The following is an 11,757-nucleotide window of genomic DNA, read 5'->3' as shown; positions in this document are numbered from 1 at the left end:
TTGCTGTACTTTCTAGTTTCCCGAGGGTCTCCATTTCTGTTGTCCATCAGGAAGGCTTGGGCAATAGCTATTCCACTCTGCCTTGACTGTATCTGTGTCCAGAACTAAGTGGTGGAAAGGGAGGAAGAGAAAAAAAGCAAAGCAACAGTCATTCTCTCCATCCTCCTTGGGTCACACCTTCTCTGATCAGAGAGTTTCAGGTGCCTGCGGGCCCTCTCTGCTGCCACTGTCACTACACCATCACAGCTACACAAGAGAGCAAAATAGAGAAAACAAAACAACAACGACAACAACAAACTCTCAGGGGATTTATTTATACTCCAAGGTTTAGGATTCTTCTCTTCTGCACCTCAAGCTAAAACTAGAGCAAATGTCCTGGTGTTCCATCTGGCGCTGACTTCTAAGTTGAAGGATGCCTCAAGTCCAGAGCTGAGGACATCAGGGGGAAAAAAATAAAAATTTACTTTTGGGTTTCAGGTACATGAAATTCTGATCTCTCCTTTTTATCTAGCTACTTTTAAGATTTTCTCTTTGTCTTTGGTTTTTAGTAGTTTTATTCTAATTGTTGTAGATACAGTTTTTATTATATGCAAACTGGCTGGGGTTTATCACATTTATTAAATTTCTTTCTTTATACCTTTTATCTCGGCTGTTATCTCTTCAAATAGTGTTACTTCCTTCTCTTCCTATTCTCCTTCTAGTATTCTAATAACACATATGTCATACCTTAGTGGGTTTTTTTAATGTCATCGATGTCTCTTACATTCTTTCCAGAAATAAGCATGTTTTTCCCCCTATGCTTCACTCTCAGTACATTTTACTGACCTCTCTTCTTGTGCATTCATCTTTCCTTTAGCTTATCTGCCCTATTATTAAAAGCATCTACGAGGTTTTTAAATTTAGTTATTTAATGGTTTGAGCAGAGTATATTCATTTGATTCCTTTTTATAATAAAAATTATCTGATAAAATTTTTATCTTACTATTTTTTAATACTGTAATTATGGTTACTTTAACATTTCCATCTAGTAACTCCAATATCTAGACTTCTAGTGGATTGTTTTTATTGTTCATTTTTATTGTAATTTCTGGTCATTTCATCTTGTCTCTTAGTGCATTTTAATTTTTACTTGACTACAGGATATTTTGTACAAAAAATCATAGAGATTATTTAAGGATCTGGGCAATGTGATCTATCTCCAGAGAGAATTTACTTTTGCTTCTGTCAGACATATCACTGTAATGCAATCTGACATTATGCTCAGCTTTGAATCCCAGTTTTGATCTTTGCAAAACTTTCGTTTGTTTTCTCTCACAAGTAGGTTGTAGCCCTTTGGGGATATACCTAAAATTGCTGAAAGCTCTGTTGACCTTTTCAGCCTATTTGCCAGTACCTGCTAATTAGCAAACACCTCCAATGTAAAGCACAGCTGAATGTTAAGATCACGTCTCTGTTCTTTCCTTCTCTCTGCCATCTTGCCTACTCAAGTCTTTGATGCCTTATAACCTCTCTTATGAAGAGATAGTCTGTGAGTATTCAGTGGAAGTGTTCTTCTGACAGTCTGATTCATCTTGAAGCAAAAGTCCCGGTTTCATTTTATATTTTTATGTTTTTCTGGAAAGAATAAAATTATAATGCTAAATTCAATGGAATATGTTTTACAAATCTCAAATGTTGCAATACAAACAAAATATTCTTAAAGCATTATAATATTTTCCATTTAAAAACCACACTGTTTTCCAGCAAATAATTGTGTTTTATCAGGCTTATAAGAGAAACTTACTTAAAAGGCTATGACAATATTTTCTTCAATAATTGGGATCAATTTTATGTTGAAAAATTCTAAATTTTTATCACTATTATTTACAATAAAATAGATAATTTTCCTGAGAATTTGCTACATATCAGCAACTATGCAAGCTACATGATCAGTATTTAGTAAAATTAACTAAAATAAAAAAGGTTTCTACTGAAATTATGATAGTGGTCAATCAATGGAATTCTGTTCCTAAATCAATGTATTTTATGCCTTCTTTACTATTTCAGAAGTATAATGGATATGAAAAGAGACAACTTTCCTCAGTATTTCCTGATTGGTATATCCAGCTAAGAGGCCAAAAACACATTTTCTCCAGCAATTCAATCTGTACATTGTTGTATTCAATAGCCTAACTCAGTTGCTTTACATGTGGTGAAGAGTACTTGACCCTGCCCTGTCTATTCACTGCCTTACATGCTCTGAACCTTCTTAGTTAGAAATCCAGAGAGCATTTGTGTTTGGTTCAATTGCGTACAAATTGGCATAGTCCCCTAGCATCTTGGACAAAAGTTCTAAGCTAAGAGATACACGCTTGAAACCAACTCACTACCTGCTCAGCTCTTCTGCTTTGGAAGAGTCTGCATTGTTGGCAATGCAAGAGAAGGAATATGTAAAGGAATATATTAATCAGATTCCGATTCAGAGACCATGATGTCCTAGACACATAGATCCACTGGGAAGTGCTTTAATTATTATATAAATTATGGTCTTCATGGTGAGTGAGAGAACTGCCCATCACTGTCACTTCTGTACTGTCCTTTCAGTCTGCTTAATCTTTTATTACACACACACACACACACACACACGCACACACAAGACTGGTGTCAACCCTTCGAGCTATGATAAAAGAGAGAAGACTGATGCTTACATACTTTTTGCTTTTACAAGTTTATCTCCCCTTCCTTAGAACAGGAAGCTATAAACTAACCCCATCCCCACCTTCTGGCACTTAAATAAATACAATAAAAATAAAATTATCTCCAACTGAAATCACACTGTTTCACGTGCTTCGGATAAAAATCAAGGTATTTACAATTGCCACTCAAAAAGAAATGTCCTTGGCTTCCAGAAACTCAGCCCATGAATCCTCTGGAAACATGTTAGCATTAAAAAGTAAGTCTGGAAAGCATCTAAATGGCCAATCTGATTTTTTCTTTTTTCCCTAAGCTCTTTGGGGGATTTTTGTCAATTATGTAATCTAATTAAAGTATACTCAATTTCAACAGTCATTACAGCTACTTCAAATATTTTCCAATATTTTATAGAGGAACTTTCTAAAAGTTTTTTTGAATAGTGAATAAAACATTCTGGATGGCAGCAAGACTAAATTATTCTGGACAAGAACTATTAGTATATTAAAAATAAGCATTAGACTTTGGGGAGAAAAATGTACAGGGTGTAACATTTTTCATGTGGCTACAATGAAGTAAGGGATTTGAAGGCAAAAACAAATCTGGCAAATTATAAGTTAGGGTAGTAATTCAAGTAAGTCATAAAATAGAAGACTTTTATTGCACCATGGAGACAGTTTGGTGCTCTTAGTGGATTAAAAAGCATGTGGGACTGTGAGGCTGGAAAAGATGGAAGCTTGAAAGAGTTGGTGGGTTAAATATTAACAAAGAAAAGATGTTTACTGACAGTTTCTGCAAACATGCTCTAATAAATAAGATCCTCCAAGCATTCAAAAATAGAACTGTGCAAAGCCACAAAAATCTATGCTATTGATCTTCCCACCAAACTTGGTCTTCCTCAGCAATGCATGACTTCACTGTCATCAGAATTTGTGTTAGTCCTTCTGGAGAATGTTACCAGCATAGTCAAAACCTAGTAAAAATGTTAAAAAAAGGTGACAATTTTGCACTTGTCTTTAAAAACTAGCTACAGTGCACTGAAAGCAGTAAAGTGTGGTGGAAATGTGCGAATGTGAGCTTCAAACAGACCTGAGCTTAAATTGTCAAGTCGCACAAGTTAGCCTCTCTGAGCCTCAGATTCCTTATCTGTAGAACTGAGGTCATCATACACAATTCTCAGGGTTGCTTTTTAGTGTAAAAGTTGCTTTTTTAAAGTTTAATGTGCATATTAAACACCTGTAGAATCCTGCTGAAATGCAAATCCAATTCTGTAAATCTGGAGTAGGATCCTGAGTGTTTAGCAAGCTCCCAGGTGATGCCTGTGCTGCTAATCCCTGGGGCACATTTTGATAGAGAAGCTTCAAATTCTCAAAGCATTTAGGGTACACTTAACTAACCTGCCATTTAATTTTAATAATAACATTTTGCTTTTGTTCACAGTAACTTTTCTATATTTCTACATCAGTCTTTTTAGGCTTACAAAATAGCCCTTGGAAAAAAGAAACAAGGTATTTCCATCCTAAGAGGAAGCACAGACACATTACAATGAGTGGATATGTCCATGGTCTTGAATAGAGGGGAGACATGGCCCTGTGAGAGTCATTCACTGAGTCTTCAATACACCCCGTGTTGAAGACTAAAAGTTTTAAATGTATTTACCTTTTCAGCTAATTGCATAGCTTTTAATGCAATGAAAGGAAGGAAACCAAAAGCCTTGACCATCAATGCATTATTAAAAAATACATAGATATATATATATATGTAATAAGCTCATTTAATATGTCTGAAAAGTATGATATTAAAATAGCCACATTTGTAGACATCAGGAAGAGCTTAGTGAAAAAATATTTCAAGTCCTGCCCACCACATGTAAATAAACTCTTTAGAAGACTTCACTCGAGAGCCTTGGCAAAGCTTAAAACAAACTAACAGTAAGTGATGCTGAGGGTTAACAAGAAAAATCACCTAGAATAGGCTTTTAAGAAAAGACAAGCTGCTCTAATAACAACTAGACAATTATCTGAGCTGTAGCAGGCTTCAAATGTTTGTATCTCCTACTGTAATGGTTTTTCCAAAGAGAAAAGACTCAGGTACTGATTTTACAACCATAATCTAGCATCTTTTCATGAATTATTTTCATGTTATTAGTTTCATTAACACATTTGAGTACTCAGATTAAGCAGATGTTACATAAAATGTCCTTTGTACTTTTTCATTTTATCTTTTAATGTAATTTTTAAAACTAGGTAAGGGTAATTAAAGGAAAGAAGTAAAAATTAACTCTATTTGGACGTATTATACTCAAATGAAATGTGCTGAATGAACACACTGTATCTAGTTTCCTTTAAGAAGCTGTACACATTCTTTGTTGTAAAAGAAAGAAGAGCTAAATATCTAGGTATGAGACAAAGCTTAGAGATGGGTGTTAATGACTGTGAGTTGACTCTGCACACAGCACTGCATTTTATTGTGTTTGTTTTGTTTTGTGCTTTGCTAAAACCAAACAGGATGTATACCTCTAAGGGTTCCTTCTCATTGTAAGATTGAAAATCATAGCATTTTTTTTCTGTCAAAAAATATAACTGTTCTTATAGGGGAAAATATGTTTCTAAAAGCGTTATTTAAATTTTTTTTCACATGGCAAGACCCATATCATTGCATTTCTTCTCAAAAGGTTGGTGAAGCAAAGAAGGAAAACAAACTGTTTATAGATACCAGAAATTTAACCATACCTGGGAAGGAAACAATGATATTACCATAGTCATAGTATTGTGGTAAACCTGAAGAATCTGTAGGTCACATGGGCAGAAATAAACTACCATCTGCTTCTACCAGCAGGTGGATGAGAAAACATACCGCCTTTCTCACTAATTACCTACAACACCATCTAACTCTAAATATTTTGCATGTAGAGATTTCCGTTCTATGTTTATAAATACACATATAGGACAAAGAAACACTTATTTTAAAGATCTTAATATCTTGTTTGTTAAGCAATTAGTATTTAGGAGAGGGGCTATGTTGACAGCTCTGCAAACAGAAGTTTCCGATTCATCTGCTAAAGAGGTACTCGCATACCTTGGCAGGCTTCCTCACTCTGCTTTGTTGAATGGTTTACCCATATTCTACATATAACCACGGTGTCTTTCCCAAACCACCTTGGATATCTAGCTCAACAATTAATCTGTTAAATATTAGAGTAGAGTAGAGTAGTCTGTTCATTCCTTGAATCAAGAAATGTCAATTTAATGTCAAAATATTTTATTTTATTTTATTTTCTCATAGAGGCACCTGGGCTATTTAATCACATCAACAAATAATTATAAATGAAGCAAAAAATCCAATTATGAATTCCAGGAAAGTAAAATATGCTGTAACCATTATCCATGAAGTCGCTTTCATACTTCTTTAGCATAACCATTTGAGCATGTGAACATGTTTGTGTGACAGCAAATTTTAACTACACACTAAAGTCTATCTTCTCTTCTTCCTGGAAAGAGCTGGGTTACATTTTGCAGACTTCCTTGCAGTGAGGCTTGGCTGTGTGACTGAATTCCAACAAACAGGATGTGAGCGGACTTGAAGGGTATCACTTTCAGGTTTCATCCACTAGATACTTCTATGCATGTTCTTCCATGCTTGGCTCCTTTTCTGGCTGACCAGGATGAGGGTAACCAGGGTGAACATAAAATATAGGTGTGGAAGGAACCAACACCATGGCTACTGAAAATCCTAGACTTTTTACCCCCTCAGAGTTTTCATGTTAACAAGGAAAAAAATCTACTGTTTTTGAGACATTATGCATTTGAGAATCCATTGTTATAGCAGTTGACAATATCCTATATCATTAGACAGCACTCCCGAAAAGTTTGAAAATCGATTTATTGTATTTTTGAATAGCCTAATGCTTAATCAATCCAAGGTACTCTTCATTCTATTTTCAACACATCAGGGATATCTATTAAAGTTTTCCTTAAAAGTTCATATTAATTATTTATATTTGTTCATTCCTAGGACAGGAGAATACTATTGCCACACACACAAAAAAAGATTTTTAGAGATAAGTTCGTTGATTGTGAAAGCAAAAAAAAAAAAATCAAAAACAAAAAAATACCCTAAAGTTTAGTATGTAGAAACAGAGGAAACCGAATTAGCAAATAAAAATAGAGGATTCCCAGTAAAATTTGAATTTTAGATGAATAACTATATTCTTCTAGGTATAAATATGTCCACCATGATATAAGAGGCAAAGCAGGACATACTTATACTAAAATTTTTTCATAATGTCTGAAATTCAAATTTAACTGTATGTTCAGTATTTTATCTGGAATCTCTAATCAGAATGGACACAGTCAAAACACAAATTAATTTACTGAAAAAGTCAGGTTGAATTGGAAAACACTGGAAAAAAATTAAAAAGAAGAGCAGTTTAAGCATGAACTTAAATGATGAGGATAGAAGTAATATTACTAACAAATAATAAAGCACTCAGAAGAAAATAATAGAAAAAAGACTAAAAAGTTGAATAAATTATGATGGAAAAATCACATCATAAAACAGAAAGGAAGGACTTTAGAAGACAAGGGATGACAGATTAGTCATATGATAGTAAAATTGAAGAACACCAAAGACAAAGAACTTCTAAGAGCTAAGATCCAATTCTAAGAATAAATTCTAAGAAAAATTTTACGAACAATTCTAAGAGATCCTAGAATGGAAGGAGAACAGGGTAGATCATACACAAATGCAAAAGAATCAGTTTTCCAGTAGACAATTTGGATGAGAGGATAACTCAACACAATCCTCCAGATTAATACAAAGCCACCGACTTCAGCAGTAGAGTAGTGTACCAGCTGGCTTGGCAGGCATTCATTTATTAGCAAGATAGCCTTCATTCTAGAAGTCATTAATTTATTCCACAAATAGTAAGGTTTTACAAAACGTTTTATGCTCGGCATTGATCTCTCTAAACACTGAAAGTTTAGATGCAAGAACTTTGCTTAAATCTCAGTGTACTAAATGTATTACATCCTTCTAAACCAGCATGTCCTGCAATATGATATAGAACACTGATGTTCAACAACTGCTAAATAAGTTTGTTAAAAAAAAAAAAAAGGACAAAAGGATGCTTATGTTAGGAAATGACTCATCTTCTTAGAGATTAACATTGCATGTTGCATATAAAATACTAAAAAATCAAAAAAGAAATCCAACTTTGTTTAACTCAGCACTTCTTATTAAACACACTTGACCACAGAAAACTTTTTTTTTTTTTTTTTTCCTTCAGGAATACCAAGTAACATTTCCAGAGACCCCAGTGGCCTGGGGAACTCAGTTTAGGAAAATTAGTGTTTTCATTTAAAAAATAATTAACATAACATAATAACATTCAATAGTAAAAACAGTTACACATTGAATGGAATACATAAACTGTATCAGCTATGATATTTAGCCATATAAATAAAGAAAATACCATCTCACTTCTTTATGTCATTTGTTTAAGCATTTTTCTTATTTCATATTTATTAAATGTGCTTTTGCAAAAACAGTCACAAGAAAAAAACACACTGAAGCAACTAAAGTTGGTTCTGAAATTTATACCCGACAGTACTTAACTGTAGAAGTATTAAAATTACTATGGTACACATGGGGACTCACAGGCCCAGGATTTACTATCACTGAAATCACCCCTGAGTAGCTGAGTACATTACAAAACACAACACTATAAAGGAGACTGCAATATGGGAACAATGTGCTAGGAAAGCATTTCAGTAAATAAAAACTCAGCAGACTTTATGGCTGTTGGTAATACTTGTCACTTAATACAGTTTATAAAAATTTCCTTATTAAATTTTGTAGGGCAAAATAACACATCTTCCAATTTCTAACAGTGATGTTGACATAGGTTTCAAAAGGCTGCAGCTGCAGTCTTCCCAGACCTTTCTCCACGACGTTATTACAATACGTGTTGTTCTGAAATTTTCAGTTCAGCTATAAACAATCTACTTTATCAACAACATGCTTTTGCACTTTTTGAAATGGTGCTTTGAGGCAGATAAATGAAAATAAGGATGGCAGAGTGCCAATAAAAATTCTGCAGACTGTGTCTTCAGTGCAGTAAAGGCTAAGGCAGCACAAGATTTTATGTATTTATTTATTTACTGTTGATTCCAGAATTCATTTCTATCCTTACCATAGCTGCGTTATTTTTGCTGATGGTTTGTTCTAATCCCAACTGACACTTTTAGATAATAATGGCTCACACACTTTTAATCAATACTAAAAGAAGTGGATTTTTTGTTTTTTGTTTTGGAAATCTGGCATTTTTTCATTGCTATACTTGTCTACAGGGTAAATGGAGGTTAGGAGTTTTTAGGACATATTAAAAGTGCCATTTACTGCCCGAAACTCAGCTATTTTGAGTGTATAAGACCTGGATTCCAAACTGAGATCTCTTTACTCTAAAGCATTTTTATGTAAAAGATAGTTACACACTTTTAGGATTCTTCACAAAGTTTGCTTTAAAATGATCTGTTATGTGAAATAACAATGAAAAATAAAAGTTATTATATGTTATGAAAGAAAAGAGGCTGTGAAACTGAATTTCTCCACTTCATATTGGTTTATTATGAGAATTTCAAATTCCAGTTTAATTCTCTGTAAGTGAATTTTAATTTTATCCACACTAATTAAAGACTTGCTGTTTGATATTAGTTTGGAAATACCCAATTACAAAATACGTTTTAACATCATGGGCTTTCAATTCTAAAAGGATGTCCTTAGGGATCCCTTCTTAGTAATTAGCAGTTTTATGGAGTTTGTAGTCAAATCACATATGTCCATGATCCAAAGTCTTCCACAAACCTAGCAAAATTTTATTCATTTTAAAAATTATAATGAAATGATTTGTATAAGCTTAGAAAATTTAAATAAAGTTAGATTTTAGAGTTCTAACGTTGAAAAGTAGATTTTAAAGGGGCTCAGTATGAATGCTTGCATACAATAAGCAATAAATATCAGTGAACTCTACTTTATCTGTATTTGTCTTCATATTACCTGAAATCTGAAGAATGTTCATGCCAAAATACTATACAAATTTAACAGTCTAAAATTTACTGGTCTTTTATTTTTGGTTAAAAACACAATTCCAAAATTATTTGATATTTCACGGCACAGTTATATTTACTTGAAATTAAATATGAAAAGTAAGCCTTTAACATATTTTCCTGTCTCTATCAACAGGAAATAAATGCTCTTATCACCATGAGAAATTTCTGGAAATTCATATTTTCTTGAGTGTTGATTTAGTGGCTGTGATAGTTTTATTGTAGCCTCTTTTAATACATATTTTAAATTATAAATTTAGAAATTATTATAAAGTATATAAATCCAATAATTTTGTATTAATAAGGTTGCTACCTCAGCACAATTTCCATGAGGACTCACAAATTGTGAGTGGAATTATAAAACACTCCTAGGTAAAAATGAATACTCTTGGGGAATAATTCTAAACCATGTATTTATGGAATTTCAAAAATAAAGTAAATTTGGACACATTGCTGTGACATCTATGTTCCCATCATACTTGACAAGTCAAAATTGGATTAGAACCATTCTACTTTGTACTTGAAAACAAAGAGAAAATAAGAATTCTTAAAAAGCACAAAATAGAGAACAGAATTAAAGTTCATTTCCACCCACATATACACAACAAAAAGATTAAATAAGGGAAATATAAATGGTTCTTTTAACGGATGAAAAATGAAAAAGTTATCTCTGGGCTGTTCCATAGCCAGTCTCAGTTACCTCTAACTCTTTAAATTCACTCCATTTCTGTTCTTACTACTTCCTACTCTAATCACCCCTGAGGCATTCACCAGGAACTTTTGCACATAGTTTGTGTTTTTCCCACCTCCCTGTCTTCTGCAATCACCACAGTTGCCTGTCCACCCAAGTCCAAGGATTCTGTAGAATTTTAACATGTATAGATGATAGGAATGGTCTCATAGGATGAGAGTGTGATATTTGCTATGAACTTTTGGTACCAATCTTCCTGTGTAATAGAATCTACTCACACACCACTCCCCCAATTTCCTGAACATACTCTGTTTCATGTTTCTGCCCCTCTGCATACACACTCTACTCAGGTTGTCTTAAATGACCTACCCTCAGACTTAATCTGGGTAAAACTTTGCTCTTTCAAGGCCCAGATACATGTTGTTTTTTTCAGTAAAGCCTTTCCCAGCTCTAGGAAACCAAACAACCGTATTCCATGAAGTTCTGTAATTACCGGTCTACATATAGATCACTCCTCACTCAATTCTGAATGATCTGAGGACAGGAACTAAGCCTTATTAAACTTTCAGCTGTACAGTGTTCCAAATATTGTTGACTGAGTAAAAGAACCAAAAGGAGGATTCAATTATGATTTAGCAATAATCTTTTGAACACTCACATAACACAGATGTTTTGCTAGGACTATAGGAGACACAAGTTAAACAAGATGTGAAACTCTCCAGGAGCTTGAGCTCACAGGGTGGAGCTTCCTCCTGTGAGACAGAGACAGGACAGACCATGATGAATGCTATGGCAGCTACTTGGGCCTACTGTGCTCTGTGTACAGAGTGATATAGATGCTCTGGTATCAGGCACAGATAAAATGGCAAGCCATCACTTAATCACCATTTTATTGAGAACATACACTGTGCTAAGTACATTAGAATCATGTCTTTTCATCATTATGAAAGCTGTATGATGATAGGAAATAGTATTATCCCCATTTTACAGATGAGGAACACGGGACTTAGGTGGGTAAAGATACTTGCCTGCCCACTTACTTTGTAAATGACATATTTAAGATTTGAATACAGACTCTGGAGTCCATACATTGTTAATCTTTTGGAAGTCAAAACATTTTATTTAAAAAGCAGTTTCTTTTAGAGGTACTTTTAAATGTAATTCTTTCGTAGGAAACTGGCACAATTTTTATTTGAATAGCATTTAATCCTTAAGATAAATTCTGGTTAGAACAGGTTAATTAACAGATTCAATATGGCAACACCTCAGCACAAGTGTTCGTGGAGTGAA

The 11,757-nt window shown here is 33.8% G+C and overlaps 1 long non-coding RNA gene across 1 annotated transcript; it reads right to left on the bottom strand.

Annotated features, from left to right (window-relative positions):
- Window positions 1-295: 295 nt before the first annotated feature.
- LOC108581379 lies at window positions 296-7,933 on the bottom strand. Its single transcript, XR_001893511.3, has 2 exons — window positions 1,394-7,933; window positions 296-429 (listed from the first exon to the last, which is right to left on the bottom strand). It is a non-coding gene; the product is annotated as an uncharacterized LOC108581379 (long non-coding RNA).
- Window positions 7,934-11,757: the final 3,824 nt, after the last annotated feature.

Source organism: Papio anubis, chromosome 10 (assembly GCF_008728515.1).
Source record: "Papio anubis isolate 15944 chromosome 10, Panubis1.0, whole genome shotgun sequence".
Classification (NCBI taxonomy): Eukaryota; Metazoa; Chordata; class Mammalia; order Primates; family Cercopithecidae; genus Papio; species Papio anubis.
This window is presented reverse-complemented; position numbering and strand designations above follow the sequence as displayed.